Genomic DNA, 10,018 nt, shown 5'->3' with positions numbered 1-10,018 from the left:
TAAAATTTCATTCATAGCCTGATTTATATAACAGTTTATCCCTAAAACATGGCGAAAATTGGTCTTTTTATGACTGTTGACCGTATTTTCTGATTTCTGAAGTGAAGAAAGGAGATATCAAAAATCCCCCTTGGACAAAGTTTTGAATAAGGATATGTGAACAAAATGAAACAAGAATTTTTAATCTGGCTTGAACCAATTAAAAAAATTGATGTCCCGAAATTATGCAAATTAGCACATATTTAGCGCATATAATGCCTAATTTGCATATTAATCCATAAGATTTCAGAAAACCTGTAATACAAAAAAGATGCTCCTTAATGTACCTAACAAACTGGGGGAGTTTGATGGTGATACCTATTAAGGATTTTTTTTTTCCTATTCACCTGGGGTGTCTCCCCTTAAAAGTCGCCAGAATACAGGAAACTAACTCTCAGAAACTATTATTTTCTCGGGGAGGGCCCCCAGACTAGGGCTGCTCGATTATGGCAAAAATCTAAATCACGATTATTTTGATTGATATTGAGATCACGATTATTTAACACGATTATTCATAGATTTTTTTTTTTTTGCAAAAGTTTTAACATTTTCTTAACAAATCAAATTATACATTGACTTTGATAACAATTAATTTATTAAATATTGACAGTGGCTTTTCTTTTTAACAATGTTCTTTGGATTAGATACATTTCTCCCATGGGAGACAAATGGTGAACCTTGACCTTGATAAATAAATAAAAGTGCCAAAACTGATAAATAAAGAAGGTTCAAAGCACCGCCACCACCACAGAAGAAGACTACCTCGGAAAAATAATTTCACTAGGACAGAACGCGTCTAAATAAGTTATTTAATGGTAGCGACGAGGTTTCAAAACCCAGCATTTGTTAAAATAGACCCTTTTGCTTGGATAAGTGAAGTTTCATGTTTCACTTGTAAATATGAGCGCCTCTCCTAAATAGGCCGACACCGATTTATTTTGATGGCAAAGTGAATGGACCGGCAAAGGACTGTTGTCTGGCATGAGTAAGCGGAATGCGAAGGGCTACTTTGAGGGGCAGCTACGACTGCGTAGCAAATTTAACACACCGTGTCAACTTGGTCCAAATCTGTCTCCGCGAACCCATAGTGTTTCCACACCACTGACGTTGTTTTAGCTCTCTTGTCCACCTCTCTTTCTGCTGCCATAATATTCTTCTTGTCGTGTTTTGTTCGAGAGGAGCATGCATGTGCCTCGCTTGACAACTCGTCTCGCTTTGAACTAAAGGGTTTGTTTTGGGGCTTTGGGGGGTGGGGGAGGGGTCAAGCACAGTATAGCTCTGCAGTGTAGGGTGCGCTTGATTTGTGCAAAATCGTTTTATGGCAATTACTTTGTTTTAATGATCGTTGACAGCCCAAATCTTAATCTAGATTAAAATCCAATTAATCGAGCCCCAGACCCCCGCATGGTATAGAAATCCTCCCTAATTTGGCTCTCTTGAGCTTGGCACCACCACACCAAGAGATCAATTCCACAGGAAACACTGAGTCAGCTATCCAAAATATGTGCAGAGGCGTCATGCCTATCAATACATTTCTGTTATTGTTTGTTTACCATTACATTTTACAATGCGGAGCTATGATTATTTTCTCTACTGAGCTGAATGTATTATTTTTATTATGTCATAGACCACATAGAAAAGCCACCATAACCTCTTTCAAAAAGCGAAACACCCCCTTTCCCGGTGGATTTGGTTTCTTCCAAATTAACTCTGGACCTGGAACCCCCCCCCCCCCCCCCTCGCCTCATCTCAGATAAACACATTTTCATGGTCTGCTTGCATACATTAAGGCTAGATTAAGGCTGTCCTTACTGATGAACAGGTCCTCAAAATATTATGCTATTCAGTAGGCTATATCACATTCAATATACTTCATACGTCAGTGACAAATAAGGGTGGGAAAGATGAAAAAAAAAAAATGGGGGGGAAATATTGTTTTAAAAGCATGCATCAGGTGTGTTAATATGTGGATTTTGTATTAATGTTAGTTTTATTTAATTTTAAATTACTTTGCACTTTTTCTTTTCAAAAAGACCAAATGCGCTTGAAAATGTCAAGTGGTGTAACCAGAGAAAAGTGGTAAACATTCAATATTTTATTAACCTTGAGTGTATGTAGGTGTACTAATAATAATAATCAATTGCAACATGTTACCTAAGAATAGATTTTATCGGGGTGATCTCAAATTTTTATATTTCACCAGTTTTGCAACATCGAGTGGGTCATATGGTATGCTGAAAACACCTTGGTTTTTGTTATAATCTATGGAAATGTATGTCAAAATGGCTAAAAACATATTGTTACACTACAGTAAAATATAATGCTTAGATAGGAATAGGAATATAATTAATATTCCTGTATAATATCATATTTTCATGAACAAAAACACTGGTTACACCATTTGACACAACCCAGTGTCAATTGGTGTAACCATCCACATTTACCACATTTATTATATTGTATTAATGATGAAATGGCAGACAAGTATCTGACTTATTAGGCAGGCCATCTCTGAGTCTCAACACGTTATTTGGCCAGACATTCTATGATGTAAATGACAATTCCCCTTTTCTCTAAGAATACTTGGAAAATAAATAAAACTGAAGAAAACTAAAAATGTCTTCTTAAGATGGCTAGTTGTCCTTGTGCTGCATCATAAAATATTGGTCCTTGCCTAAAATAGCATCAAACAGAAAGGAGGAATCATATTTGAGTCAAATGGTGTTACTGGTTACACCATTTTACATTTACTTTAAAAATCTATGTAAGGTATGTTAAAACAGCAGTGATTGTGGTAGGAGAAGACAGGACCAGCACAGAGTTGAGGGACAGGTGAGGAGAGGATAGAGGTTGTTAAGAGGAGAGCAGGAGAAGAGGAGAAGGAAGGGGACAGGAGAGAGTGAAGATGAGAGATTAGAAAGACAGTCTGATGATTTACGGTATGACTATGCAGTTAAGCATCAATGGGCATCAAACATACATTTTTATTAAATAAAACATTCTATCTTTTATTCTCACCCCATAACTCAAAATTAAAGAAAGGATATTTCATGTAAACATGCTGTTTCAGTATACTTTTCAGAATACTGTAGGCCTAAATGACAATTCCCCTTTTCTCGAAAGAATACTTGGAAAATAAATAAAACTGACTAAAAATAAAAAATTCTTCTTAAGATGGCTAGTTGTCCTTGTGCTGCATCATAAAATATTGGTCCTTGCCTAAAATAGCATCAAACAGAAAGGAGGAATCATATTTGAATCAAATGGTGTAACTGGTTACACCATTTGTCATTAACTTTAAAAATCGTGTTTTGTCAGGCATTTACATGGACACCCATGAAAGCTAACTAGTTGACCTAGCTACTTTCAAACATACTTTTTATAGTAAATACTTGTTTTTATGATAAAGATCAATAATCAATGTTTTTCACTGGTTACACCATTTGTCATGTAAACCTAATCATACCTGACCATATCCTAAAATGTCAAATTATCTCAATATTTCTCAGAGAGTTACTAACCTTGACATGAAACCATGAAGGGGTCCTTCTCTGTGATACATTTCCCGTTTCTCGTTTTTTTTGTGTTGCGTGATGCCCCTGTCCGTTTTTGGCCGTACAACATGTACATGCACTGAAAGGTTTTTCGCGATAAAGTGGTACTCAAAAACATTCTTCATGGTTGGCAGGTCTGGAGCAGGTTAGAGGGGTTACGGAGTCTGGGGGTGACCCAATGTCTGCGTGACCCCTGGAGAGGGAACACAACAGGAATAGGATGCAAACACAAAATGGTAACAAAACAGATACAGAAATAAATGCAGACGTACTGCTTTCCTGAATCAGGCTTCCTTGACAAAGTCGCTTTTTAATAAGTCGCCCGGTGCCTTTGGTAGCCCTAGCCTTCAGTTCCGCACCAGAGGGCGCTGTCGCTGTCTAGGCCAGCAGTGTTTAAGGCCTGTTGCTGCTGATTACTAATCCTCCGCTAGGAGAGTAGGCCAGTCCCTCAGGGCAATCACCAGGGCAATTAGTCTATCTCAGGCAAAAACTAACTCTCACAATAGAATTGACTAACAAAGCAGCTTCACAACGACACTGACGACTTAGCACTACCTAGAGTAAAAAAATTATACTTAATAAATTCTAGTTCAGTCTATAGATCCAAGTCCCTTCCAGAAGTTAAAAGCAATCTCTCTAATTGACGCACATTTTACATTACCGTGTTTGTTGATGAAGTATAGTCCGCCAATAATCTACTGTGCGAACACTTTGTCCATTTATTGTCCTTCCATAATCAATAATCCAATAATCCAGCAAACAACCCGGTACGCATGTTTGTGAGTGTGTGTGGTCAAAAACAGTTTTCCCTCCGTGCAGCAACACCTAGCCAACAACAGGTGAGTTCCTACCTAAATATCATCAGTTCCTAATGGGAGGAGCAACGCATTGCCCCAATTAACCTGAATTTGGCTCTTACAGGCTATGTTAAGGGAAAGACTGCATGATTAATGCAACAGGACAAAAATAGGCAGAATATGACTTTTTAGAGATCATGTCAGGGATGGACCCATCTTTGCATGTGTAAACTGTAGAATAATTAGGCATTACAATCAGGTGAAGAAATATGAACACATGCTCATTTCTCAGATTTCTTATTCTGCTGCTCCCACTCAAAATAAACCACCTCTCCAGTCTTGAAAATGTCCTTCCCTCCCTCCCTCCCTCCCTCCCTCCCTCCCTCCCTCCCTCCCTCCCTCCCTCCCTCCCTCCCTCCCTCCCTCCCTCCCTCCCTCCATACAGTCAGACCCTACATCTCACCCACTTTTTCTCCCTCCCTCTCTTCCTTCATCATTCCTTCCTCCCATCTCTCCCTCCCTCACCTTTCTCCTAGGTACAGTATGTGAACTGTGCCCGTACTGAGGAAGAGCAGAACCTGGTAGCGTTTCAGTACCGTGGAGGGATCCTGTTTTGCTGCTGCTGGCTGTCGGGGAGGAGCTGCTGGTCTGGTACGGACAGGAGTACAGATAGAAGAGCATCTCCTTCGACTACTTCTGGGACAAAAAGAGCACCGCTAGAGGTAGCTGTCTTATTCTTATTCTATTCTAGCTATCTACGTTAACACCTTGGGCTTCAACATAATACATGTTTTCTCTCCTCTCTCTCTTTTCTTTTTGTCACTTCTCTCTCTCTCTCTCTGTACCTTTCCCTCATTCGAGCTCAGCCAGAGGAGCCTCTTGCATATCTTTCTTTCTCCTGTCCACAATCTGAAGTTTTCGTGTGGTTGTGCCCCCCCCCCCCCCCACTAGCTACATATAATCACTCTATACAGTATTTGAACTTGTGCTAAATGTGTGATAATCCTCTTTAATGTTTGTGTCTCTCTCTTTCACTCTCCCAGAAGTGATGTCAGACTTGCCCCAGGTGTGCTCCTGGGCCGAGTGCCAATTCTCCTAAAACTCCCATATTTTACTCCAAAATCACATTAAGAGGAGCCGTGACAACCTCTACATTTCTCTGCTAAGAAACAGAGAGATCAGACCAGAGACTCTGTCCTCCTGCTGCGCTTGATCACTCCCTATCACCACCTCCAACACCCCGCTCACCACAGCTCCCGGCCAGAGGCAGAGAGACATTGACAAGCCAAGATTGTACTAGTGTGACCAGTGTGGGAAGAACTAAAGTCTAAAGGCTAATCACAAGACACACCAGCGTGTTCATAAAGGAGAGAAGCCATACCACTGTGACCAGTTTGGAAAGAACTTCAGGGAGTCAGGAAACTTAAAGACACACCAGTGTAGTTCATACAGGAGAGAAGTCATACCACTGTGACCAGTGTGGAAAGAACTTCACTATGTCAGGAAAGTTAAAGATGCACCAACGTGTTCTCACAGGAGAGAAGCCATACCACTCTGACCAGTGTGAGAAGAACTTCACTCAGTCAGGATACTTAAAGATGCACCAGTGTGTTCATACAGGAGAGAAGCCATACCACTGTGACCAGTGTGAAAAGAACTTCAGGGAGTCAGGAGACTTAAAGATACTCTGTGTTCATATAGGAGAGAAGCCATACCACTGTGACCAATGTGGGAAGAACTTCACTCAGTCAAGACACTTAAAGACCCACCAACGTGTTCATACAGGAGAGAAGCCATACCACTGTGACCAGTGTGAGAAGAACTTCACTCAGTCAGGATACTTAAAGATGCACCAGCGTGTTCATACAGGAGAGAAGCCGTACCACTGTGACCAGTGTGGAAAGAACTTCACTAGGTCAGAAAACTTAAAGAAACACCAGCGTGTTCATACAGGAGAGAAGCCATACCACCGTGACCAGTGTGGGAAAAACTTCACTCTGTCAGGACACTTAAAGATTCACCAGCATGTTCATACAGGAGAGAAGCCATACCACTGTGACCAGTGTGAAAAGAACTTAACTCAGTCAGGATACTTAAAGATGCACCAGCGTGTTCATACAGGAGAGAGGCCATACCACTGTGACCAATGTGGGAAGAACTTCACTACGTCAGGAGAATTAAAGACACACCAGCGTGTTCATACAGGAGAGAAGCCATACCACTGTGACCAGTGTGAGAAGAACTTCAGGGAGTCAGGAGACTTAAAGATACTCCGTGTTCATATAGGAGAGAAGCCATACCACTGTGACCAATGTGGGAAGAACTTCACTCAGTCAGGACACTTAAAGACCCACCAACGTGTTCATACAGGAGAGAAGCCATACCACTGTGACCAGTGTGGGAAGAACTTCACTACGTCAGGAGACTTAAAGACACACCAACGTGTTCATATAGGAGAGAAGCCATACCACTGTGACCAGTCTGGGAAGAACTTCACTCAGTCAGGAAACTTAAAGAGGCACCAGCGTGTTCATACAGGAGAGAAGCCGTACCACTGTGACCAGTGTGGGAAGAACTTCACTAGGTCAGAAGACTTAAAGATACACCAGCGTGTTCATACAGGAGAGAAGCCATACCACTGTGACCAGTGTGGGAAGAACTTCACTACGTCAGGAGATTTAAAGACACACCAACGTGTTCATATAGGAGAGAAGCCATACCACTGTGACCAGTGTGGGAAGAACTTCATTCAGTCAGGAAACTTAAAGAGGCACCAGCGTGTTCATACAGGAGAGAAGCCATACCACTGTGGGAAGAACTTCACTAAGTCAGCAGAGTTAAAGATACACCACCAGCGTGTTCATACAGGAGAGAAGCCGTACCACTGTGACCAGTCTGGGAAGAACTTCACTACGTCAGGAGGCTTAAAGACACACCAACGTGTTCATACAGGAGAGAAGCCATACCACCGTGACCAGTGTGGGAAAAACTTCACTCTTTCAGGACACTTAAAGATTCACCAGCATGTTCATACAGGAGAGAAGCCGTACCAGTGTGACCAGTGTGGGAAGAACTTCACTCAGTCAGGAGAGTTAAAGATACACCAACATGTTCATATAGAAGAGAGGCCGTACCACTGTGACCAGTGTGGGAGGAACTTCACTCAGTCAGGAAACTTAAAGATGCACCAGCATGTTCATACAGGAGAGAAGCCATACCACTGTGACCAGTGTGGGAAGAACTTCAGTCAGAGACACCGGTGTTCATACAGTTCATCCAAGAGCTGCACAAAGTTCACTGAAGCCTGCCTCAACAAGGACCCCATCTTTGTAAGCAATATTGTGTATGTGTGTGTGTATGTTTGATATCAATACCCCCCGACTCTTTCTCTCTCTTTCTTATTCCCTCTTCCTCTCTCCTCTCAGGTTCACCACCACCTATTCAAGAAGCGATACATGAAGGAGAAGGGAGTTGGAGAAAGAGAAAGACCTGTCATGTAAATTGGAATGGACCTGGATTACACTACTGTGTTTTTCCGCGTTTTCGGCTACATTTGTGTCTAGCAATGACACTACCGCAGCCAAAATGAAGCTCGAACCCAAAGGCCTCCGGATACTGCTGGGGCTATGTTTTAGCGCTCGAAATCTGGAGCTGCGTTCTAGTCTAATAGGCAGATCCAGAGCCTTTTGAAAAAACTATAGGAAAAGGCCTACATTGTAACGCTGTGTTCAGTTCACATTATAACAATCAAAAGGGTGATTTACGAGTTTGAGCTATATAGTATCTTAGTGGATACGATAGTTAGTCAGCCAAGCGGACTGATCTTTTTTGTTCCCGACCAAATAGTACCTTCATCACACCTGTCTGAACTTTCAAGCACTCCTTCCCTTTTCTTTTTGAATAATATTCTCAATTCATTCATCAAATTCAGTCCAAATGCTCCAATATATAGTCCTTACAATCGGTTTGTTTAAGTCCTTCATCCATTCCCTCATGATATAGCTCCCATATTACGAGAAGACTTGAAATGTGCACCAGACATGGAACAAACACTGGGATGGAAATGTATTTGTTGGTGACTGTTGGTTGGATGGCTGGACAGCTGCATTTTGAACTTTTCAGAATGTTTTTTTCATAAACCTTTTTTAATAAACATTTTATAACCTGAGAGGTACTCTAGGGAGTTCGTTTGTGTGTATGGGGGTTTGTGGCCGAATATGGCTCATTTTCTCAAAACTCATATCTTAAAAAACTTTTGGAAAATTATCCCGAAATGACACTGCTGATGAATCTTAGCATCTCCTTAATAATCAGAAAGATCAGACACAAGAAGACAAAGAACGTTCAGCTTCCAGAACCAGGTCAGGATTGAAAAAGGTCACATCAGTCTCAGGACCACAGTGTCATCTGTTCTCCCAAGGTGTGGAGGCACCATTCATCTCTCGTGAGCCCAGGGATCTACTGGAGTGTAGCATAAAGTATAAAGTTATACTATACCGTCTTCATCTTCCCAACCTTGTCTCCCGGTCTGTGAGGGCCTTTGCAGCCCAAACCCAGAATACCACCAAAACAGATAACTAGCCTCACACTATTGTCCAGCCTCGTGAAGTCATCTGCCATCCCCAGAGGCACTGCAGCTGAGCTTTAAAAGTTAAAGTACAATGTTTGAGCTGATATGCACCAGCCCAGAAAAACCTTTTGGGAAACCTTTAGATTCCAAAATCTTGAACAGCTCAACTGTAACTGTTTATGAAGAATCTCTGAAAGCCTTCGAGCTGTGTGAGGGCATTGCCAAAGACCTGGAGAAGAGAGGTCACTCTGGGGCCAAGGTTCGCCCCTTCTCAAAAGTCTCTAAACAGGCTACTGGTGAGACCAGCATCCATCAGACTTCCAAGGCCATGGATAGTCCTTCATAGATAAACTTTGGGAATTTTGAGTGACTTGGAATCTTAAAACATGACCATCCAAGTTCAGATAACGTAGTAATAAACAACAACAAAAATCTCAAATCATAAACTAAAGCATCAGTCTTTAGAACCATATCATATTCATTCTTTATTCAAGGACTTCATGATACAGTGCATTGTCTACCCTTCAAATAACACATGAAGATGTGACAGACTAGTGGGCCAGCCTGCGTAATGTCAAAGAGGCTGATAAAACGACAACTATCTGCCAGCCTTAATGCTGCAATTAAATCACCACTGTTTCATTGGAAACATATTCATAGGATACAATAGTTGTCCTGTCCAAATTTACATTTTTGCTTGTGTCCTTAGAACACCCTTTGAACTATTAATACTAGGAGATCATACAATACTACGCCAGCTACAGTTAATCCTGGAGGCAGTCTGACAACATGGAAGCTTCAAAAGTAGGGATGGATGAATATTGTGGTGTTTTAGTTCTTGTGCTGTTCTTGAGTAAAAAGCGGTCAGAGTGGGGTGGATCCTCCAGCTCTTAGCCCCCCCCCCACCCTCCCACACAGATCTGACAGGATCATTCAGGTTCCAACTATAATGGTGATTGCTTCACCTTGCCTTCTTATTGGCTGCATGAAATTCTCTCTGATAGGGATTGATTTGGGGATTCAACATGAGGAGAGAGAGCAGAAGAACGGGCCTCCAT

Source organism: Borostomias antarcticus, assembly GCF_949987555.1.
Source record: "Borostomias antarcticus genome assembly, chromosome: 3".
Lineage (NCBI taxonomy): Eukaryota > Metazoa > Chordata > Actinopteri > Stomiiformes > Stomiidae > Borostomias > Borostomias antarcticus.
The sequence above is the reverse complement of the archived record's forward strand: the minus strand, read 5'-3'. Positions refer to the sequence as shown.